Source organism: Camelus bactrianus, chromosome 17 (assembly GCF_048773025.1).
Source record: "Camelus bactrianus isolate YW-2024 breed Bactrian camel chromosome 17, ASM4877302v1, whole genome shotgun sequence".
Classification (NCBI taxonomy): domain Eukaryota; kingdom Metazoa; phylum Chordata; class Mammalia; order Artiodactyla; family Camelidae; genus Camelus; species Camelus bactrianus.
In genome coordinates this window covers 7480246-7505590 of record NC_133555.1, presented here as the reverse complement: position 1 = coordinate 7505590, position 25345 = coordinate 7480246, and the positions used below count along the sequence as shown (strand labels likewise).

General features: G+C 41.9%; 1 long non-coding RNA gene and 1 pseudogene across 1 annotated transcript in view; one reads left to right on the top strand and one right to left on the bottom strand.

The window, feature by feature from the left end:
* The window catches only part of LOC141573762 (uncharacterized), a 527901-nt gene that overhangs the window by 360086 nt on the left and 142470 nt on the right, over positions 1-25345 (bottom strand). The gene's annotated exons all lie outside the window — the stretch shown is intronic.
* LOC105068003 (large ribosomal subunit protein eL33 pseudogene) lies at positions 596-1039 on the top strand (annotated as a pseudogene).

Here is a 25345-nt window from a genome sequence, read left to right as displayed (position 1 = left end):
TTTGGAGCTGGAGGTACCATGAGAATGCCAGTCCCTAGGTGTTCTCAGACATCTTATCAGTGGCCTGGGACTCTCTCTAATCTGTAGAGCAGGGGCTTCAGCCAGGAATCAAGATGACTCCAGGAAAATTGGGAAAAGATACTCCCAAAGGGCGTCACAATGGAGTCTTGCTCTGCAGAATATTTTAAAAGTAAATACTTGTTTGTCAAAAAGTATGGAAAATACTGAATTACAACAAAATCGAGGCAGAGTTATTTATTGCCAAATTTGTCAGAATGTTTAACACGTAAATGTGTGCTGTGACCAATATACAAAGGAGCAGTTTTCCCAAAGTTTGCTGACTTTTCATGATACTAAAGTAAATATTAACATATTTTGGAACTTTTACTCTTGGGAACACCAAATTGGTAAACTTTGACCTACAGAGTAACTGAAGAGGGGGAGGGTATAGCTCAAAGTGGTAGAGTGCATGCTTAGCATGCATGAGGTCCTGGGTTCAATTCCCAGTACCTCCTCTAAAAATAAATAAATAAACAAACCTAATTACCTCCCCTTCAAAAACAAAAACAAAACAAAACAAAACAAAACTCTTTCAGCCATCTTGGAGCCTGTGGAGGCCTGCTGGGAACAGGACTTCCAAAACAATAAATATGTCTGGAAGGCTGTGGTCCAAGGCCATTTTTGCTGGCTATAAGAGGGGTCTCCGGAACCAGAGGGAGCACACAGCTCTTCTTAAAATTGAAGGTGTTTATGCTCGAGATTAAACTGAATTCTATCTGGGCAAGAGATATGCTTATGTGTACAAAGCAAAGAACAACACAGTAACTCCTGGTGGAAAACCGAACAAAACCAGAGTAATCTGAGCAAAGGTAACTCGTGCTCATGGAAACAGTGGTGTGGTTCGTGCCAAATTCCAAAGCAATCTTCCTGCTAAGGCCATTGGACACAGAATCCGTGTGATGCTGTACCCCTCAAGGATTTAAACTTACTGAAAAGAAAATAAAAGTGTGGATTTGTTCTCTTGTATTTTTGTTAAAAAAAAAAAAAGGGTAACTGAATAGCTTTGTTCAAATAGTGTCTTACCCAGACACTCAATTTGTAAATTAATTCTAAGTGGAGCTGCTCTAATTTAACAAGAAGGGAAGGGTTACGGGGAGAGAGAGAGGCAGTGACTTGGAGGTTTCCCTTGAGGCTTCTCACTGCCCCCAAGGGAGCCCTGAGTCCTCTCTAGGGGATGGTTAAATTCTACAAAGTTGTAATAAGGCAACTTCTAAGGTTCCTTACAATGATGTACTGTACTTGCCCACTATTTATTCTCAACATCCTCCCAGCATTTACCCTTTCTGGACTTTTTAATGATGGCCATTCTGACCAGTTTCAGGTGATACCTCATTGTACGTTTGATCTGCATTTCTCTGAGGATTAGTGATACTGAGCATTTTTTCATGTGCCTATTGGCCATTTTCATGTGTTCACTGGAGGAAATATTTGTTTAGGTCTTCTGCCCATTTTTTGATTGGGTTGTTTATTTTTTTGTTATTGAGTTGTAGGAGGTACTTGTACATTCTGAAAATTAAGCCCTTGTCAGTTGCATTGCCTGCAAATATTTTCTCCCATTTCGTAGGCTGTATTTTCATTGTGTTTATAGTTTCCTTTGCTGTGCAAATGCTTATAAGCTTAATTATGTCTCATTTGTTTATTTTTGCTTTTACTTCTATTGCCCTAGGAGAACATTGCCCACATTTACCTTGGAGAATGTTCTGCCTATGTTTTCTTTTAGGAGGTTTAATGTGTCTTGTCTCACGTCTAAGTCTTTAAGCCATTTTGAGTTGTTCTTGTGTATGGTGTGAGGGAGTGTTCTAACATCACTGATTTATATGCAGCTGTCCAACTTTCCCAACACCATTTGCTGAAGAAGCTGTCTTTTCTTCATTGTATATTCTTGCTTTCTTTGTTGAAGATTAATTTATATAAGTGTGTGGATTTATATCTGGGGTTTCTATTCTGTTCCATTGGTCTGTATGTCTGTTTTTGTGCCAATACCATGATGCTTTGATTCCGGGAGCTCTGTAGTATTGTCTGAAGTCTGGGAGATTTATTCCTCCGGCTTCTTTTTTTTTCTTCAGTATTGTTTTGGAGATTCTGGGTCTTTTGTGATTCCATATAAATTTTAGAATTATTTGTTCTAGTTCTGTGAAAAATGTCATGGGTAATTTGATAGGGATCACACTAAATCTGTAGATTGCTTTGGGCAGTATGGCCATTTTAACAATACTACATTTTAATCAATTAGTTGTGACAATGAGGAAGTACCTTTTAACCTCTTTGGTGCAGTTAGATCATCTGTAAAATGGGGATACCAGTGTCTTGAAGGCAGGAGACTGAATTAACTGATCTTTTTATACTTCAATTTAGCTCAAGCTCTCTGATTCTCATTGTTAACAGTGGAGAAGATAATGAGGTGTAGGGAGGAAGTGCAAGAGGAAAGCAAGTTCCCTTCCTTTTCCTGCATATCTCAAAACTGTCCTGCTCCAGGTCTTTAATACCCCACCACTACTGGTGACACTCTTAGGAGGTATTTATGTGGTTATTATTAACTGACCAAAAAATGGTACAACTTAAGGTTAGGATGCTTTTATGTGACACTGGAAATAAAAGACAGAAATCAAAGTATATGTCCTCAGCTCTGTGCAGCTTGGATGATAAAGTTCTCAGCTATGATCTTGCACAAGATGTCTATGGTTGTGCATCAATCCATCCAATTGCAAAAAAAGTACATGCCCGTGAGTCACTGTGGGTTTTTGGTATGGCTCAGCTGGGTGATGGAGAATTAAAACTGTGCTTACTGCTTACATAGTATTGTGACACTCAGCAAACCAGCCTGACCCAATCTGTAATCTTAATACCCACTTATCTGCAACTATCTAGGAAATGTCTTTTTTTCTGTCTACCTCTTCTCCCAAGAGATAAAGCCTTTGGCTCCCATTTGTCTTAAAACTTACTGATGGCTTCCCAGAGTCCTTTAAGAAAGAATAAAACCCAACACAGCCCCACAAATGTTGTTTAGAAGAGGGTGCGATTTTCCTCTCATTCCACATTTTAGGAGGTTTGGCCAACTGGGAATCAAGAAAGCCGGTCAACTTTATTTAATTGAAATGAAAAGAAAGAAAACCTACTTTAACATTTCTAATCAACAGGAAGGAGTCTAATGAGTCATGCTGGTTCCTGGAGTTGAGACACAGTAGGGCATTTCTGGAGCTAATTTTCTTCATTAATATTCAAAGGATGTAGATCAACAGTATTTTCTAGGAGACTCAAGAACCAAACATGTCAGAGGGAAACTTTTATTTTGCATGTGATGTTAAACAGATGTTCCACATTGAACCAACTGTAGCATCTAATATAAAATGTTGTCAGTTAGAATAATTATCTTATTTCTTGCCTTAATCCCACTTCAAAATGGATTTGCAACTCTTGCTTCTAAGATCTCTCCTCTACTTTAATTTTTAGACCTGACACTGATGTTACCAAGACCACCATGACTCACTCTGGACTGGTGGAAAAATTTAGCTCTGGAGCTTGTCAGCTTGGGTTCAAATTCAAGTCTTTTACCTTCCAGGTAGTATTTTAGAACAGAATTTAGTTAACTTGCCTTTTGTTCAGTATTTAGCAAATACTTATGGAGCACCTCCATGCCAGGCACTCAGCCAGGCACTAGAGAAATGGGAGAATCCTGGCATTTGGAACCTCAGTTTTCTTGTCTGTAGAGCAGGGGTCGTAAGTTCTGTTTTACAGGATTGTGATGCTGATGAGATGACAAGAGATGTAGAAGACACATGGGGCACTGCAGACTTTCAATAAAGGTCAATTTTATGTCCCCTAGTCCAGGATAATCTACATAGATATAACCATACCAAGGCATTTAACTGCAAAGTTGTGATTGTTGGCATGAAATTGCAAGGTTGAAATGTGGGGTTTAAAAGGCCAATCTGTGGAGTACAGGTAAGCCAAAATTCTCTGTGAGAATATAACCCAGACTTTGTTGTCATTTATAATGCAATCCAACAAATTATAAGTCAAATGCTATGAATCCACATTAATTATTTAAACAATTAGTCATTAGCACAGTCTTACATACAGCATGCATTCAGTAAATATCTTTATAAATAACACAAAGAAATAAAGAGAAAGAGTGAAAAGGGTCTTCGTCCAGTAATAACAATATTCTACACAATTTACAAAGCCTTTCATGTTCATTCACTTCATTCCTGCATGTGTATATATGTATGTCCACACACATCCACAAAGATCTACTAGGTTTAGACACAGTTCTACATATGATAGATATTTATTAAATAAAACAATTTTTTGTCTTATTTCTTCATAGAGCTTATATCTAGTTGGCAAGACAGACAGTAAGCAAAAAAAAAAAAAAAAAGGAAAGAAAAGAAAAGAAAAGAATGTCATATGGTGAATGATAAGGGAAGAAAACTAAAGTTTTCAATTACATCACACATTCTCATCCCACAGTCTTTTTGAAGAAGCTAGAAGAACATGAAGAAAACTAAAATAATAGGACAGAAGAGAGATACGACACTGTTTGATGGGATGGTCAGGGAGAAGCTCTTTGAGAGGTGTTGTTTGAGCAGAGGCCTCGATGAAGTCAGCAAGCAAGGCTAAAATCTAGAGTAAGAACATTCCAGGAAGAAGGCACGATAAATGCCGGGACCCTAAAGTGGGAATAAGATTTGTATATTTGAAGAAGAGCAAGATGATCAGCAGGGCTGGAGAGGAGGGAAAGAAGAGAGGCTGGAGGTGCTGGGACATGAGGACTGATCCTGGTAGACCAGGGTGAAGACTTTAGATTTTATTCTATATGTGATCAGGTGATAACTAGTATCCAAGTATAGCCCCAACAATTCCCCTACTCCTCATTCATGCCTGTCACTCCTTGCAGTAAGAGGTGAAGCTATGTCCCATGCCCTTATTTCTGGGCTGGCCATGGGAGAGCTTTGGTCAATAGAATATGGTGAAGCAACATTAAAGGACCACAAGTTCATATCTCAACAAGACTGGTTGAAGGCAGGTTTTGCTTGTGTCTTCTCTGAGTACTCTCTCTCTCAGAACTCAGCTGCCATGTCACATGGAGAGGCCACATGAAGAATCCAAATGGTTGGTCAGCAGCTGTAACAGATTAGCTGACAACATCACCTGTCAGCCATGTTAAGGGAGCCATCTTGGAAGTTCCACACCAATAGACCCCCCAGATGATCCCAGCCAAAACAGCAAAGAGTAGGAGAACCACCTAGTAAAGCCCAGTCAGCCCACAGAACCACAGAAGATAACAACGTGGTACTGCCTTAATTTATGAAGTTGTGATGGTTATTTGTTACATTTCAGTAGATACTCAGGGTAGCCAAGAAGTCATTGGATATGATCTCCATCACAATGTTTAATTAATTTTCATACTATCCCTAAAAAGCAGGTTTTATTATGGTCCCTATTTTCCAGACAAAGAAACAGATGTTAAATATGACTTTCCAAAAGTCATAGCAGGTAGGAGACAGAGCCTGGTCTCAAATTCAGACCTTCTGCAGGTTCTTTCCCTTGGGCGTAACAAAGCGTTGACCCAACCAAACAGATCCATGTAAATTTCATGAACATAATGCATAGTTTCGGACGCTCCATTAATCACAGAGCTAGATACCTGGGCCGTGCCTATTAAAGGATCTAAAATTTAAATTTAAAGCCAGAATTCTTCTACCGTCTGTATCAGACAATTTAATATCCAGACTAAAAACACTCAGGGGATGCCAAAGTGTGAGATAACTGAGAACTTAATGTCTACCAAATGCTTTGTAGCTGAGAAAGAAAAATGAACAAATTCGTGAATTAGCCTCTGCTTATTCTGAAATTGAAAAGACTTGGTATTTAGTCATCTAGGTTTGGGACTTCCATCTTGATGAGAGACATTCTTATTTGAAAATGTGAGTGAAGTTCTTTCTTGGGGGAGATGCAACACTTTTGAAAATCACAAGGTGCGAAGGGTAATGGCATTCAGATTGGTAGGCTAAGAAATCAACAGTCAATTTTTTGCTGGGTGGGTAAACTGGAAATAAAGGCATGAGTGTATGTTCTTTCTTTCTAGTGTGTGAGAAAACATAGAGGGATGTAAAGGCACTTTCAACCATGTGCACTGCACTAAGGCTCTTCGACAAGCTCTGAAGTTTATGATTCCATGGTCCCAAATCAATGGAAATCTTTAAAATAATCCAGATTCCTCTTAAAGTGCTGTCACTACAGCAAAAGAAAAATGATTTTAACATCAGGAACTGCACCAAACTACCCACCATGGACTGAGCTGGGTGATTAATTACTTAAGTATTAATTATCACTTCATTCTTCACTGCAGTGTTTATAGCATCTTCATATATTTAGCACCCAGAGAGCACTTTAGCTCTTTTGAATGACAGGATGAGCAGAAGTGTCTCTTTATTAAAATTGTCTCTATAATTTGTGAGTCATAACAAGTCACATTTTTATCTAGACTTTTGAGTCATCAAACTTAAGATATAAGAATTGGTGCCAACAGAGATCAAGAATTGGGTGGCAATGGGGGAGGGGAGAGAACATTAGTAAACAAAAGTAGACTCACTTAGTCTTCGAAACAATACTAACTGTAGGCAGATCATTGTGTTAGGTCCTTAGGGTACTTAAACTAGAGTATGACAGTGTCCATTCTCAAGGAAGCCACTATTTACAAAGGCGATGCCCTGGTGCTCTAACAAGATAAATACAAATACCAGGACTTATTATATTAAATGTCAGACATCAAGCAGGATGTGCTCCAAAGATTCAGAAAACTGAAAGGTCAGTGTGGCTGGGGCTTGGACTAGATCTTAGAGACAAATCCCTGGAGGATGCAAGACCCATTTCTGTAACCTGGAGCATCTAGCTGAGTGCCTGGGATGTGGCTGATGCTAAAGAAACGTCTGGAGAACTCAGCAGGCATTAGGGGCAATTAGTTAAGTAAAGAAGAAGATGCTAAAGTTGGGTGGAGGCAAAAACAAGGCAAAGATGGCAGCTCCTGGTAGGTTCTGGAACACAGAAGGCTGCCCTGGAGCAGGGGGTCCAAGAGGTGAGAAGAAAATGATTCTCCTTCCACACTCTCTCCTTGAGCCATCTCACTCCCACCTATGGCTTAACTGTGCTTTCTATGCCGAAGATTCCCATTTGTCACTTAAGTCCCACTCCAACAAACTTTTACACTCTCCTTGTCTGCAGCCCAGACCCACTGCAATCCCTTCGATCATATGAATCTCCTCAAAAAAAAAAAAAAATGGTCATACCATCTTTCATCTGTGCATCCGTTACACTGAGTAGGCACCTAATACATGTGCAGTAGAATTTTCTGATCACCACTCCCCACACACATCGCACAATTAGAAATAATCTCTCCTTCTTCTTCCTTGGATCATATTTATCTTATTTCCCCTTTTAAACCTGTGACCTACTTGGAACCATGTCATGCTCATCATAGTATTCCTTGCACAGCCTAGCATACAGCTGACACTAAATCAATGTATTTTTTTTAAAAAAAACTGAAATGAATAAAGGATTTGGGAACTATACAGCTAGAAGATCCTAAATGTCAGGTTAAAGGATTTGGCCTTCATCCTATAGATATTTGCAGAAGTCCCTGGATGTACTGAGGGACTTCTGCAAGCCTATAAATTGTTCTGGTACCAACAGATGGAATGATCTGGAGGGAAGAATCATCTGAGTAGAAAGAGCCTTGATTTTCTGGGGAAATGTGATGCATCCCAATAAATGAAAAATTAGTTAAGGGAAAATAAAAGTATAAACATTAAAATGAAAAATGAAAGAAAATAAGTCTATCATCTAAGTGTCTCCAGGACGCTACAGGGTCACATGAAGGTAACACTAGTGTTTGTCAGTTTTCTGTAGTAATGAGGCAAAGTGGACAGGGCTGACATAAAGCCATCTAAAATCTTTTGTGGGATGAAGAATAGTAAAAATAAATAAACTATAGCACTATGTAATAATCGAAATAAACCTTTGTTATGTCAGGATCTCTCTCTCTCTCTCTCTCTCTCTCTCTCTCTCTCTCTCTCTCTCTCTCTCTACACACACACACACACACACACACACACACACACAAGGCTAGAAAAAGTAAATTTACAAAGTAGTTTAGCTTAACTGATTCTCCCTGACAATCAGGTTCAAGAAGTACATGTGAATCTGGAAGGGGTCACGCAAAACTCAAACAGAAGAGAGGTACGTTCAGATCTGCAGATGTGCTACGGAATATGTTACCAGCCTCCGGGTAAGTTAGAAAGTTGTGTCATCTTTATGCTCACATGACACGTACATTGGGCCAAAGTCCTCTCTCACTGATTCATCACCCTGGCCCTATTCTCTAGGGAACTAGGCAGGTATAAGAGTGAATAAAGATGCCCCTTAACAGCCTGATAAGGGCGATGAGAGTAAAGATATGCTGACTGTCTCGGCAGTATAACCAATACAAAATAACGTTAATGTTCACATTACGAATAATAGCAATATTCTGAATAATGAGAAAAACTATTTACAAAGTTCCTACTGCTAAGTCCCAAGTGCTGTCTTATTTATTACCATAAGAACCCTAGAAAGTTAAGTATTTCTGAGACATTTTGCAGATGAAGGAGCCACAGCAAATAACATTAAACAGCAAGGTAAATATTTGAGCCAAACTCAAAGTCAGATCTCTTTCCCCTATATATGCTCCTGGGATTTAACCAGTTGAACAGAGAAAGGAAAAGTATTCCAGGAAGGTGGTACAGAAGGAGCAAATGCATCAAGCAAGAGAGAACATGGAGTATTTTGGGAAATGAACGTGGTCAGTCTGCATGGAGAGAGGTGCATGTGGGGATGTGGTGAGAGAGCAGCCTGGAAAGAAAGCTAAGGTCAGACTCTGGCCAGTCCATGGGTTGGTACTTAACTCATTATTGAGCCAGAGGGTGGCCAAGTAGATCAGCATCTTGTAACTGTCCCTCCATTATCAGCCCCACTGGAGGGGATGTGGAACGGCAGGAGGGAGGGTGGCTGCAGGATTCCAGAGGAGACAGGCTGGGGGCCGTTCCTGGGCATAAAAGTGGTGGCAAAGAAAGTGGTTAAATGAAGCAAAAGTGGGTAGAGAGGTGACAAATAAGCAAAGCATAGGGTAATTCTTACTTTCCACTACTAAAAAAAAATTATAAAGCTTTGATTATTACTCTTAGAAAGGAAAGCTTTCATCCTCAAGGTCGTGGTAAAGTCAAAGTGAACAAATATTTTAAGAAGTATCTATTACATAACTATGCACATACATGAAAACGAAGCATAGAAAAGAGTGTGCATGGATGTGGGTTTGTTGTTTGTGTGTCTGGCGTCAGTAATATACATCCAGGTCAATTACCACAGAATAGGAAGCACCTTGGCCAAATAGATCGGTAAGTCCAAAATAGCCTTTCTCTAACCACAGAAACCTCTGCCAATGGCCCAAGAATCTAGCATACCTCAAAGGCAGATTATTTTATTTGACAATTTACTACAAAATAAAATTCGTTTTCACATAATGATCTAACTTCCATCTACAATGCTTCATGCATAGAAAAGAGTCAAAAGCAATGATTCTGAATAATTTGGACATTCTGGAAAAATCAATCTTGCCAGTGCTCAAGGAAGCCTTTTCATGGCTGCTTTTAAAAAGAAACTGAGTAAGAATTTGGGGAAATAGCTGTAATACGTTGCTTTGGGATAGGGGTATATAACGTCACTGAACCTTCAGATTGCCTCTTTAACGACTGTGATTTTCTATTCCTGTTTCTTCAACCTCTCATGGAAAGAGGCAGAGGATAAAATAAATCAACAAAAATTTTCTAAGTATTGATCACAGCTAGAAAGAAAGTCAAGAACTGGCGCTCGGGGAGAAGGGGAAGTGGGTGACAGAATACTGTGATGAGCTGGCAACTGCTGGTAGCCACCTCTCAAAAAAGCGTTCATTTGCATGTTATTCTTCACAATATCAAAAACCCCTAAGAGCTGGGACCAGTCTCAATGACGGCCTTCTCTGTCCCTAGCACCTACTGTGGTCCTTGACCTGGACATTATGACAGACACATTTTCTCATCTCAATACAGAGACAGGAGTTAACATCCAGGCTCATCAAGAATCAGTGGCCAAAGTTACAATCTCCTCCCATAGCATTTGAGAGAAAAAGTTCTCCATTGAGACTTTGAGACATAATTTGTGCACTGGGAAGACATTTAAAATTTTGTTACATCACGTCTTACACATGTCCATATCTACTGGAATTTTATAAACAATTATAATCTGCCGTTGTTTCTAGTTGAGAAATAAACAGAATATGGTCCAGCTGGCTGTCTGAAAGCAGTTTATGATCAGTCAGGGCAACTTCCGCAAGCAGCTTTTTTACCGTGGGAAAATGTACCATGTTTAAGTGTCCACTTCGGTGCACACATCAAGTATATTCACATCACGTGCAGTCATCACTTTCATGCATCTCCAGAAGTGTGTCGTCATCCTGAACTGAAACCGTGCATATTAAACACTAACTCCCCGTTCCTTCCTCCCCAAGCCCCTAGTAACCACTATTCTATGAGTCCAAGAACCTCATGTAAGTGGAATTCCACAGTATTTATCCTTTTGTATCTGACTTATTTCGCTTAGAAAATTGTTTTCCAATTATATCTGTTATAACAGGTATCAGGATTTCATTCCTACCCCCATTGTGTGTGTGTGTGTGTAATATTTTGTTTATTCATCCATCCATTAGTGGACATTCAGGCTGTGTCCTCCTTTTGGTTATTGTGAATAATACCATGAAAACTGCTGTACAAATATCTGTTACAGTCCTTGCTTTCAATTCTTTTGGAGATATACCCAGGAGTTGAATTCCTGGATCATATGGTAATTCATTTTTGTTTGTTTGTTTGTTGAGGAAGCACCATACTCTTTTCCTAGTGGATACACTACTTTCCCACCAGCAATGCACAAGAGTTCCAATTTATCCAAAATCTGCCAACAGTTGGTATTGCTGATTTTGTTGGTCTTTGATAAAAGCCATCCTGATGGGTATGAAGTGGGACCTCACCGTGGTTCTGATGTGCATTTCCCTAATTATCAGTGATGTGCCACATCTTTTCACATCCTTATTAGTCATGCATGTATCTTCTTTGGAGAAAGGGCTACTCAAATTTTTGTCCAGTCTTAAGTGGGTTGTTTGTTCTTTTTTTGGTTGAATTACAAGCAGCTTTCCACAACAAGGAAAAACTCCTTTTTGAACCAACTTCTAAAACTATAGCAATGGGCTCTCTCCCTACTGTTGTAAACAAAGTTTTATTGGAACAGAGACATACTCACTCGTCAGGGCACTGGCTGCTTTCGTACTACAAAGGCAGAGCCGAGTGACTGCCACAGAGACCATATGGTCCACAAAGCCTAAAATATTCCCTACCTGGCCTTTTATAGGAAAAGTCTGTCAGTCCCTCTTCTACAGATGCCATCTGGTTGGGCTATTTTTGAAAAAGTACCTGGGGCCAAGAACCATAATTTTGTTCTCCTTTTTAAGACATTTGTTCTGCATAAAGTATTCCACAATCAGCCCTATCAGCCCAGGTTGAGGGTTGCCAGATACAATACAGCACACGCCATAAAAACTGAACTTCTCACAAACAGCAAATAACAATTTAGAAGTATGTCCCAAATAGCTCATGGGCCATACTTACACTGTAGTATTATTTGTTGTTTACCTGAATATCAAATTTAACTACATGTCCTGTATTTTTATTTACCTAGCATGACAGCCCTACTACCGTCTTAGAAAACCAGGGTCAGGAATAAGCCCTAAACTCTTTGGAAAGCAGGAATACTGGTGACAAGCTTTAAATCTTTCCCAAATCTCCAAGCATTTGTTCTGCTGTTCTTTCTACTTGGAAGGCCCTTAGCCATGTTGCCTGGGCAACTCCTGTTCAGCTTTAAGACCCAGAACCATGTGAAGCTTTACTGCAAGTGGAGTTGGATGTCCTTTCTCTAGAATCCCATTGACACTGCTAATAATATAATAATTAACAACCACAACAAGAGCTAAGACTGAGCCACTGATGTCTATGCAGGAGGCACTCAGGAACACAGAGCAAGCCCTCAACAAATAGTGAGGCTCTGAGCCCTCCCACCAGCCTTAGATTTAGCTGCTCTACCTCATTCTTGCTACCAAAGTGCCCAACCAGTTCTGTTTCCTGAACTGGTCCCTGACTGATACAGCTGCCCTTCAGGAAGGGAAATGCAGAGAGCCTGCCACATCCCCCAGGACAGGACTGGAGCCAGGGGTGAAGGGACTGCCCTGCATTCCCAGGGAACCCTAGTCCTGCTTGTACTCATGCTAGATCTCAGTGGGACAAGGTAGGAGGCGGGGGACCAGGGAAGGAGCACAGGCATGAATGTCACTAACATTTGTTCATCATTGAATGCCTACGATTTTTCATTAATTCTTAGGTCAGTGCTTTCAGTGAGTAGTAACCTCCTCAAGGACTGAAGAGCAACCTCCAAGGAGGCAACGAGCTCTCCTACTTTGGACGGCTGAGCTGAATCCCCGAGGGGACAGAGCTAGTGAACCAGGGGCTATGACTGAAAGCTAGATAGGTCTTTTTCGCGCCACCTCACTGACAAGAAAGATGATTTCTTTAAAACACAAAAACTGGAATTCACAAAAATCAAATCAAGTTAAAAAAAAAAAAAAGGTTTGCTCAACTGTGTCATGATTTTGGAGTAATTCCTCATGCTTTTTTTTTTAACACTAATATATAATTAAGAATTGATGTATTTTCTGCAAAACAAATCAGATTCATCTAGACAGACAACTTCAGACAATACTTACACACTCTAAAATAAAAGATAATGTTCTAACCAGAAACCTTTTTATCTCACAGTATTTTATGATGCTGTCAGGTGGTACTGGGAGCCACGCGGTCTGTCCGTGAAGCCCTGGCTGACCTAGCTCCAGCTGACTGTGAAATCAGGTACATTTTTAGCTGACCACTGGGAGCACGACAATGATGAACATAATGAGTCACTTAAACTCCATGGGACAACTGAACTCCGAGGGCCAGCCTTTATACCTTAGGTATCAAGTAATGTTGTATCAGTTTGGTATAGCTCGTGTTAATAGTTGTAGTCAACTCTGAGACAAAAATAGAAACTTTATCACATCTTAAAGTTCAAGATAATTCTATAATTACTGTAACATTTCACAGCCATTGAGTATGTGAAGACACCCTATTTTAACATTAAAAACAATGGAAATATCTTAAGTCAAATGTGCAAATGAATACTAACTTTTATCCACTTAATATATGTCATACCATATGTGTACACAAAAACACAGCATATTTACTAAAAGTCACTAGTGCTGAATGGAGTATTAGAAATAGACTAGTGTCTATCTCTAATTTTACAAATGAAGACACTGTGACCAAAGGAAGTCAAGATGTAAACACAAAATGTGTATGTATAATATGTGTGTATACACACATAACACATGCACATACATATATATATATATACATGTGCACACACACATATATGGAGAGGGAGACACAATGAATGAGTAAAATGAATAAATGTGTCTTTGTACATCAGTTAAAGCATACGTCAGTGGTGTGGTACAAACAACCTAATTAAACTTACAAGCTTTTGCCCAGCAAAGGAAACCATAAGCAAAACAAAAAGACAGCCTACGGAATGGGAGAAAATATTTGCAAATGATGCAACTAACAAAGGCTTAATTTCTAGAATACATAAACAGCTCATATAACTTAATAACAAAAACAACAAAGAAACCCCAATCCAAAAATGGGCAGAAGACCTAAACAAGCAATTCTCCAATGAAGACATACAAATGGCCAAAAGGCACATGAAAAAATACTCAACATTGCTAATCATCAGAGAAATTCAAATCAAAACTACAATGAGGTATTATGTCACACTGGTCAGAATGGCCATTATTAAAAAGTCCACAAATGATAAATGCTGGAGAGGGTATGGAGAAAAGGGAACCCCTCCTACACTATTGGTGGGAATGTAGTTTGGTGCAGCCATTATGGAAAACAGTATGGAAATTCCTCAAAAAACTAAAAATAGACTTACCCTATGATCCAGCAATCCCACTCCTGGGCATATATCCAGAGGGAACTCTAATTCAAAAAGATATATGCACACCAGTGTTCACAGCAGCACTATACACAACAGCCAAGTCATGGAAACAACCTAAATATCCATGGACAGCTGCCTGGATAAAGAGGTTGTGGTATATTTATATAATGGAATACTACTCAGCTATAAAAAAGACTAAAATAATGCCATTTGCAGCAACATGGATGGACCTAGAGATTATCATTCTAAGTGAAGTAAGCCAGAAAGAGAAAGAAAAATACCACATGATATCACTTAAATGTGGAATCTAAAAAAAGAGAAAAAGAGGACAATAACGAACTCATCTACAAAACAGAAACAGACTTGCAGACACAGCAAACAATTTTATGGTTACAGTGGAAAGGGATAAATTTGGGAGTTCGAGATTTGCAAATGTTAGCTACTATACATAAAAATAGATTAAAAAACCAAGTTTATTCTGTATAGCACAGGGAATTATAGTCAATATTTTATAAAAACCATGAAAAAGAATATGAAAATGAGTATATGTATGTATATGTATGACTGGGACACTGTGCTGTACGCCAGAAATTGACACATTGTAACTGACTATACTTCAATTTTTAAAAATTTCCCCCCCAAAAGGAGGAGGTATCAAAATTCCAGTAGGAAGACAAACTGTCTTTGGATTGCTGAGTCTTTGAGAAGGTACTGACAAAATGGGTTTGGGAGGACCAAAATGCCCTGAAGAAGAATTAAACAGGGTAAGGGGGTGATGCAAAAAGAGAGGGGAGAGGAGACTGGAGAAAGGAGAGAGTGAGGTTGGTGAGTAGCATGATGGTCAAAGAGTTTTAAAAGCAGAAATTTTCAGTTATTTAACTTACTTAATGTATTTAATGCATCTGTGGTCACCCTGAGATAAGGACCCTCCAGAGCCTCAAACCCTCAAGCAAAGGCCGTGACACACCTGAGCTTTGTGTGCACATTTGGGGTGAAATCAAGGTAAAGAGTTTGAGTTCTGGGAGTAGAACAGGCCACAGGAGGTGAGTGTGGGGAGAAGTCAAGTGCTTGATGGGGCAAAATCTCACCACCAACAGGAAGCATGATTCTGCCAGGGCTCTCAAAGCTCTGGAGAACTTGGGAAGAGCATGGACCCGGGCTGAGCTGCCTGGTGCTCTGTGAACACACATTTCATGGACATCCTACTAGGGGGTGCGGATTTGGGAGGGTGTGGGGTTTTTGTTTCTGGATTTTGGCAAGGTAGTGGTGTTGTCTGAGATCTGAGGCTCCTCCAGGGTGGTCAGCTGAGAGCAGAGCCACAGTCCCATGTTCCCCAGAGGGCTGGCCAAGAAGACTGAGCAGACTAGACAGCCAGGGAGGGATTGCCTGCAGGGCGGGAGGGAAGCTCTATCCTGGAGCCACAGGGGTCGGCTGAGGATGACGGAGCTATGGAATTATCGCCTTATCATCTCAGGGTCCTGGAGTCCCAGACCCTTAAGCCTTCTATTTTGGATGGTCACCAACCATCATCTCAGTAAATCAGCAAATCAACAGGATTCATGTCTTAACAACCCAAGTTAGGGTCTGAAAGCCACATGCTACCATCAGCAGGGAGAGGAAGGTAGAGGGAGATAAGCGTGTTTAAACTGAGTCAGTGTCCACTCCAGAGGACTGACTGTGAGCAGTCATCAGGCTGGGTGGAGCGGGGCATGTTCAGAAGTCCAAGCTAACCCCGGCATTCTGGAAAAATGTGTTTGCTTATCTGACTGCCTTCTTAACTTGTAGACACATCTTTTGGCTCTGATTGGTGGGTGTGAGGAAAATTAAAAGAAAAGCTAAGGCATGGTTTTTTTTTTTTTTAAACAAGTAACAGAAACCTAATTAAACAAGTTTAACTGAAAAGGAAATGCACTGGGTCACACGAATGGGAAATGCAGGTGCGGCGCCACCTTTAGGCAGGGCCACAATTCAGGGGACGGAGCAGGGCTCCGTCTGTCCTCCTGCCTAGCCCCGTCTCCCTCCATGTATCCTCAGACTGCCTCTCCCGGGAGGCGAGGATGGCTCCAATGGTCTCAGCTTTCCCTCCCACTAGCTTAGCACCTCCTCTGGGAGTCAGGAACTTCTATCTCCCAACATTCTGTTAGTAACTTACAAATGGTCTTGAAACCAGTATTTGAGGCTCATCCATTTCGGAAGTGCATACTGAGCTCTTACGATCTTTGAAGCACAAGACAAATCCCTTCATCTTGCGAAGCATCGATTTACATGCCTGTGCTGTCCTCAGGGGCAAGGGGTACTGTGCCAGGAACAATCCAAACCAGATACTCGTCTGCGTGGGGTATGGTGGGAAGTGTGCACTGTGAGTGACAGCCTCATTCAAGCATCGTGGAAGGAGGGAGAGGCAGTTTTCCAAATGACTCAGGTGTATACAGCCCAACCGATGCACCACACACTACCTCATTTCCTGTTTTTCCTCGTAATAAATTCCAGAACTGTAACCTCAAGCCTACCAGCGGTATTTAAACATTCAAACAGGAAAGGATGCCAATGGAGGATTTTTTTTCCTGGAACACATCTCTCAATCCTGATAAGGCAGCAAACACACAGGTGTAGAGCAGACATGAGGAATTTTGCCCACAATCTCCGAGTCTGCAAACTTAAGTAACCGTGTTGGCATCCTGGCAGCTGATCTTGTTTGCATTTATAAATTAAGTTTTTAATACTCACATTTGTAGAGGTGATTTTTTTTTTTGACATTTGACTTTTGTCTCAGTAGCAAAATGTCATGATATTTTTTTAAAGTGCATAGATTTGAAGCAAATGCAAAGCAAGTGCCTTCTGGCTTGGAAAACAACCATATGCGCTCATCCTGAAATGAGATGTAACGAGCGACCCAGAGAGCGCTTATCATTTCTTCCCACAAGGGCCACACCTTGGCTCGCCCTTTACTGTGAAGCTCCAAATATTTTCAACTGTGTATATCTGGAGGAACATCAGAAACATAATTCACAATGCCTGGGAGATTCAGGAAATTTGCGATTACACCCAGAAGGGGACAGGTAGGTCTTACAGGTGTCACAAATGATTGGTAGGAGGCAGCCAAAGAAATGGCTAGTTTCACTGAATGTCAGAGAAAGTCACGTGGCTGTGAGCCTGAGGAGGAAGGATGACAGGGATATTCTGTGCCTGACGAAGTGGAGACACCCATCAGCAACCCTTCCTGCGCACTGTCTTCCTGTTCACATCTGCTTGATCACTTCTCGTTCTCCTATGCGAGATTCTAAATTCTGTAAGGACAGTGAGCAAATGATTCGTATCTACATTTAAAATCCCAAGGCCCAGCAAAATGCTTTGCACATGATGGTGATGACGAAAGAGGAGGAGGAGGATGACGAGGATGAAGATGACGGAGGCGGCTAGCTGTTACTGAATGCTTGTTACATTCCGGCACTATACCGATCACTTTAAATAAAGTAATTCTCTAAATCATCGTAACATACATGAAGGTACTATTACCATCACTTTCCCCTATGTTATAAAGAAGGCAGCTAAGGCACAGAGAGGTAAAGTGATTTGCCCATTGTCCCACAGCAATGAAAGGAAAGAGTTAAGACTGAAGTCCTGGTAATCTGACTCAAGAGCACAAGTTCTTACATATCTGTTGAGTGAACGGCGAAAGGTCTCTCACAATCCGAGTGTTCTGCTTTTGTCCTGTGAGGGAGGAAAAGAACGAGCCGTTCTGGTATTGCCTACGAGTAGAGATCAGCGACGTGAAACACACGTGAAAATCTCATTTCACAAAACTATAGCAGCAGATAAATTAGTGACCTGCCTAGGTAAAGATTTTTTAAAACTGTGTTAACTAAAAAGTTTTCAGACCTAAGTAATACACTACTTGAAAGCCATGCACTTTGTCCACCCTTCACAACCTCAGCCTTACCGGGCCAAGATTTCCATCTCCAACTCTTGGCTGTTTCTCCTGGTAGTTATCTTCATACGGCTTGAACTTGATAATCAAGATCAGATCAGTCGTTACTTACTGTCTGCCAGTGTGACAGGGCAAGACTCACTGACTTACACACTCCTACCTCCCCTGCCCTATTCAGGCATTTCAGCATCGTTAAATTTTTCATCAGGTACCTTTCATTTTTAAATAAAATCTCAGCGTTATTGACAACTGACAGTTTTTCAGACACTTTATGATTTATAAGGTGAAGACTGAAGCTCTCCTCCCCTTCCCTCCACCCCAGCCGTTGCCATCCGTGCTTTCACTTTAACACAATTAAGTTAGATCTCTTTCATCTTCCTCGGCTTAGCTAGAGGTTGGCCTTAAATTCACACGTCCATAATCCATGTTTATAGTTTTGCTATTTTGGGAAAATTATTCACCATGAATATCATTTGTATACTATTATTCTATTTTCAAATTTTTTTTCATGGAGTTTCTCATTATCTTTACTCATTTCCTACTTGTCTATGTCGTATTTCCCCCCCCAGACTCTATTATAGCTAATTTTTCGGTTGATTCCCTGGGCCCTCCAGCTGCTGCCCTGAGTTGAAATGTTTACTGCTCAGCTATCATCTTAAGACTTGCCTTTAAATCCTTCCCTTGCTGGACTGTTTTCTGGATGCCAAGTCTCCCCTTTTCTTGGTACCTTCTCTGTGTCAGTGAGGATGGACTAGTTTATGCTGAAGTAACAACAACCCTCAACCTTGGGGGCTCAGAACCGTAATTTTCACTGGTCATTCAGAGAACACGTCCACCACAGACTGTCTACATAGTTCTAGATTCCCCTAAAACACAGGTTCAATAGGATGATCGTAAAAAATCCCAAGGGATAAAAGGAAGAAAAGGATTAAGAGACCACTGTGCGCCCATAGGTAGCACTCTGTGGAGCTCACAAATGAAAAAGGGCACACGCACAAGGTGGAAGGAGAGGCTATAATATAAAAGAGTAACAACCAAATGGATGCACAGGGTCCAAGGGCGTATGCTGAGTTACTGGGTTAAACTTCTAACAATAACAACAAGAGAATTCTGGCCATCTTTTTGATAACACAGAGGGAGAAAGTTAGTAAGGGTGGGATGAGGCCACTGCATGGGGGTCAATGGTGTGGTCAACCACACCACCACACCTGAGAGAGAGGTGCTGTGTCGTCTTCCTCTTTACAGGCAAGCAGAATTTATTTGGTTGAAAGGTAAGGGGGAAAGCTTACAGGAAAGCTCCTAAGTCTTCTAATGGAATTAAACTGTCTGACCCAGAACTAGGGTAATGATTCTCAAACTGAGGATACAGAAGAATCCCCAGGACTTTGTTAACCACATGGATTACCCAGGAACAACTCCCAGAGGTTCTCATATAGAGGGTCTGGGCTGGCTCTCAGGGGTCACCACAGGGCAGGGCAGATGTTGGATACGACTGCTGAAGGTGTTTTTCAAGCGGAGTGCGTGCACTGCCAACAGGGATGCAGGAGAGAAATGTTCCCCCACTACTGGCATCTATCTTTTCCTCTAACAGAGAGATAAAGTTTACTAATGTTTAATACATGAATTGACAGTAGAACTTGTATATAATGAATAAATAAACACACATAAATTAAAGCTACATATTAGAATGGGAATTTTTTTTAATAAAATAAAAATGTTTGGAGTCACTACAAAGAATTATGCAACAAAATGCATATCTCCTTCCCACTACTGACACCCATTCCTCAGATTCCCCTCTCTGAGCTGACCCATTAGTTCTGGGTCTTCTCCTCCCTTCTTAAAAGAGTGTGCATATTCAAGCATATCTGAATCCCTTTTTCTTGGAACATAGATGGCAGATTATTAAATATATCAGCCAGTATCTTGCTTTCCTTTTTTACACTTAAAAATGTAAGCCGTCAACTCATCATTACCAGTACATACTGATGTGTCTCAGTCTTTTCAGGTAGGGGGAAGCAACACAATCAAGTGATTCTGAGCACTGACTCTGGGGCTAGACTGTGTGAGTTCAAATCCCAACTCTGCCAAGTACCCGCTGTGTGACCATGGGCAAGTGACTTAACCACTCTGAAACTTAGTTGCCTCATCTGAAAAGTAAGAGTAATAGTAACAGTTCCTATCTCATAGGGTTGAGAGAAGATTAAGTGAATTAACGTATTAAATATAATTAGAACAGTGTCTTCTACATAGTTAAGTGCTTATTATTTAAAAGGATTAGGTGACTCTAATGGGAGTGGGCCAAGGGACATACTTTGAGAATCCTTGTCCTAAATTAAGACTGTTTCACTCATTCATTCTTTCATTCATCTGTGTATGGCGCATTTACCATGTGTCAAATAATGAATGTACAGAAGTAAACAAAAAGAATCCACTCTGGCCTTCATGGAGCTGAAACTCAATCACAGCACAGATCTTGCAAAACCTCTTCTTCCTCCACCAACTCAATTAGTCTGGAAACCTGCATTTTTCCTTCTCTGTTTTCTTAACAGGATAATAAGGTATGCTCAGTAAATGCGTTAACTATCAAAGTGATGCTAAATCTGCTATCACACAGACATGATCTCAAGTATTTGTTATGCAGTAGGGATTTAGGGATTTAGAAAAAAAATTAAAATTTCTAAGACCTGGCTCTTTTCCGGGAAACTTCTGAGGTTCCGCCACCTCCTTCTGTCTCAGTCTCTCTCCCTTTCTCTCTTCCTCTCTTCAGCCACAATTTACTCCAAAGATCAGGGCCTGATGCTCTATCCCAGCAGAGAATCACTGGCCTTTATTAAAATGCTCCTACCTTTCCCCAAATCAAGATGTCTTAGCTCTTGCTCTCAGCCAGAGATGCCAATCCCCAAAGTTAATACATCAAATATTGATGATGTATAATTGTTTACCATACATGTGCCATTCCAGGGGAATGCACTCATTAAGGAGGCAATTCAGTATAAAGAAATGAAGATCTAAGAGTAGAATTTTAGGAAGCACACCACTCATGGAAGGCTCTCATAGCACATAGCCTAACACAGTCACCCTCAATAATAACATTACCCCCCCCCATGGCTGTTAGTCCTTTAAAATTTACAAAACCCTTCAATATTTCATTTATCAGTTTCTCTGTGGGTTGAGTTCACTTCTCCTGCTTTACAGATTAGGGAACATAAAGACATCAGATTTAAACAGCTTATTTTAAATTCAAGGTCCCAAGAGGAGACCAAGCCCAAATTCAGACTCTGATTTTCAGCCTTGATGTCCAGTCCCCTTCCTGTCTCATTGTGGCCAGCTCTTGCTAGGCGGAGAGAATGCTTGAAGAAAAGAAGACATCACCAGTACCATAACCTGCCCGTTGTCTCTGAAAATCACATTCCCATTTCAGTAGTGATCAGTTGTGAATCCAGCCAGCTGCTTCACCAACCTGCTCATGGCCATGATGGGTGGAATTCACACAGAAGTACATAAGGTGTGTCTGTGATTGCAACTGGAAATAGAATCTCCCTGCAGCAAGCTTCCTAATTCAATAGCTTGGGGCCCAAAAAACATTCATCTTGTTCCTGGAGCTGCATTGCCCTCTAGTGGGAGAAGCTAGCACCACGCCCTGAAAATTTGTGCTGAGAGTGACATCCGCCACTCACAGCCCTTCCTTATGGGGTGCAACAATCACCACGCACGACTCAGCCAAGTGCATTACTGGAACAATGGGTCCCAATCTCAGATTAAGCTGTAAGAGCCTCCTTAAAGCCTCAGGATGCAGAACTGTATCACAGATAACACTTCCTTTTTTGATTTTAAATTACGTACCTATTTCCTACATTTCAGGAAATAGCCTCCTTACACACACACAGACACACACACAGAATCACGGAAAGTAACAGCTGAACCTAAGAGTATCCGGTCCAGAGGCCGCACAAAGACAAACAGGCGAGGCCGGGGCTGCGGAAGGGTTCTGCAAAGCCACATGGTCCTTTCTGCTTGTTTGCTACGTTTCTACAATGAACTCAAATGCTTCTGCATGGATGTGCACTCTCCGGCTAGCCACACTTTCTTATCACTTCCTATTGTCTTGGTTTGGCTCCCCCAGAGCAGATCCACGACAAGGACTTATACACAGTTCATCTGAGAGAGCTTCTAGGAGGCAGTGGCGGGGGGTGGGGGGAGCTGAGACAGGCAGCGGAGAAATGCCAAGAAGGGATGTGTTCCTTCTGGACTGTGTCCCCCCAAAATTCATACGTCGGAGTTGTAACCCCAGTACTTCTGAAAGAGCCTGCAACTGGCAATAGGGATTTTCAAGAGGTGATGAAGGTGAAATGAGGTCACGTGGGTGGGCCCTGATCCAGAGTGACTAGCGTCCTTCTAACAAGAGATTAGGACACACAGAGGGAAGACTATGTGAAGACACAGGGAAAGATGACCATCCATCCACACACCACCGAGAGAAGCCTCAGAAGGAACCACCCTACTGATGCCTTGACCTTGGACTTGTAGCCTCCAGAGCTGTGCAAGACAACACATTTACGCTGTCTAAGCCACCAGCCCGTGGTGCCTTTTTCTTTCCAAGTGAAGTATAGTCAGTTTACAATGTTGTTAATTGCTGGGGTACAGCCAGTGCCTTTTTTACAGCACCCCCAGTAAACTAATGCTGAATGTGTGAATGAGGGGGCCATCACTGTGGGCAACCAGAGCCCAGTTCTGTCAGGGGATCCTCTGAGAAACCACAGGGGACACGCCTCAAAGAACCGGGAGGCTGGGCCCTCATCCCAGGGTGGCTCCCTCTCTGAGGAGGGCTGTTCCCAGGGACCATTTCCCATTAGCCTTTGAAAGACGGAGCAGGTCCTCCTGCTGCTGAAGAAAACCACCCACAGGCAGAGAAGCAGACAGACGCGGGAGATGCAGGGGAGACGCTTTTAGCATCTTAGGCGGACCTGCCCACCTTCCCCTCAGGGACCTCGGGAGCAGGCCAAGGGGCTACGGGCCAGGCGTCAGCTGCACTAAATCTCTGTCGTCTGTATGAATTTCTATGGATGTGACATGCTGCTATCCCGCAACTAACAGCGCCACACATTTCCGTCAGGGGCGTGGCTCCTAAAGTGACCTGGGCACATGTGCACTAACGGCCCCTTGCCAGGAGCACCCCTTCTCCAGACACTACCATGTCCTCCTCCCATCAACTCACGTGTCTCTTCCAGAGAGCCCTCCGCTCACCACACCCACTGGTGTTGCCGGAGGGACTCGTCCAACTGAGAACCCTCGCCACTCCCCCACCCCACGCAATTGTGCACGTGACACTCGCCATCCCCGGGCCCTCGGACATGGTGCCTTTTAAACGAAGATTTCTGTGTATTAGGTGATGCTTCTGAATCTTAATCAGAGGATGTTGCTTGCCACTGCTGTACAGAACAAGGCAAATGACAGCTATCACTGTACTGTTTCCGTTTGTTAATTTGTCACATCCCCCTCCAGTGACTTGCGTTGTTCCTCAATATTCGGGCAAAGCTAATGGTGACGTCCCTGCATCGAGTGATGCTTCTCAGCTACGACGTGCTTTCAGACACGTGGTCTCAGGAGGCCCTCGACCACGCTGGTGAAATACGGCAGAGGGGCCGTACAACCCCCACATGCTATAGACGTACAGACCAGAGGCTGGAGCTGCTGTGCAATGTGTCCCAGGGTCACCAGAAGTTGTGACAGAGCCACAGTGAAACCCCAGGTCTTTGCATTCCCAGCTTGGGGTCCTTCAATTTCCAGGGGCTGGGAAGAAGCATGAACTCCCGTTTCACAGGCAACACAGGACTCTGAATAAAAGCAGAGCAGCAGATCTGGCTTCCAAGGAAAGTCCCCATGAGAACTTGACTTTCATTGGCTGGAACTTCCTCTTAACTGAAATTGTTTTGTTATTTGGTTAACAACGGTCTTCAGCTGCCGCTGTGCAATTAAGCTCCTTTCTGGTTGAGAAAGAAATTATATGATAGAATACTAGAGTGGTTTCTTCCTTCCCCCAGGAAGAATCCATTGGCTTATTTTTCTAAAGTTTGTTTTCTATCCAAATGACGTCACAGATTAATAACCAACTCTTACACCTGTAATCGTGCCCAAGGCATTTCAGCTTCTATCTCTGCACGTTCTCCCACCCCACACAACAGGCAGAATGAGCCTCTGAAACCACATGACAGATCATGTCACTGCTTTGGTCAAAAGATCCCGGTGGCTTCCCATCACAGTAAGAGTAAAAAGCAAAATCGTTATGAGGCCCTACATGACCTACTGCCCCGCCCCCTCCTCACCTCACAGACCCCACCTGACCCCTCCTCATTCATCCTGCTCTAGCCTCACTGGCCCACCTTCTGTTTTTTGAACACACCAGGTATATGTGTGCGTGCGTGCAGGGCCTTTGCACTTGCTGTTTCCTTTGCTAGAAATTTCTCCAAGATTTGTGCATGTCTAGTCTGATGCCTCCTTTAGGTCTCTGTTTAAACATCACCTCCTTAGTGCCTCCTTCTATGCAGGAAAGGATTTACTTGTTTGATTTGCTGCTGATTCCCCAGCTTATACAACATTCAATAAATAAATATTTGTTGAGCCAACAGACTGAGTAAAGACACATGTAGTGTTTGGGTGCTTGTCATTTACTTTATTTAATTCCAAGAAGGAATCAAATCTATGCCGTGGGCAGGTAATCGCCCACTTTAAGTATTTAAAAGTCTTAAACACTGGCCTCTGCTATTGTAGGGAAGTGAGTGCAGGTCTCTGACGGCAGCAAAGAGAACTGATGCTCAGTGAAATTTCACGCTCAGATGTTAGCGGTGACGTCTCACTGTCAATAAGGCAAACAAGAAAGACAAGGAGAAAACAGGTCTCAAGTGAGATGCAGCCCTTGAAATCGATCTTTGTCATAACCTGAGGCTGCACCATCCTCTAAGTGTCTGACTTAAGTCTCTCACACTGACTGCTCACCAAGCACCTGTGATGTGATTACAGGAAAAAAATGCTCTTAGGAGGCACACTGCTGTGGTCCGGTCATCTCACAGCAGAACCTGAGAAAAGGATGGGAGGGATGTGATTTAATTGGGAGGTGATGCCAGGAAACAACAGTAAACAAAGGGAGATGAGTCAGGAAAGGGAAGGAAGCCAAAAGAAGGAGGCTTAACAAGCAAATGATCACCGAAG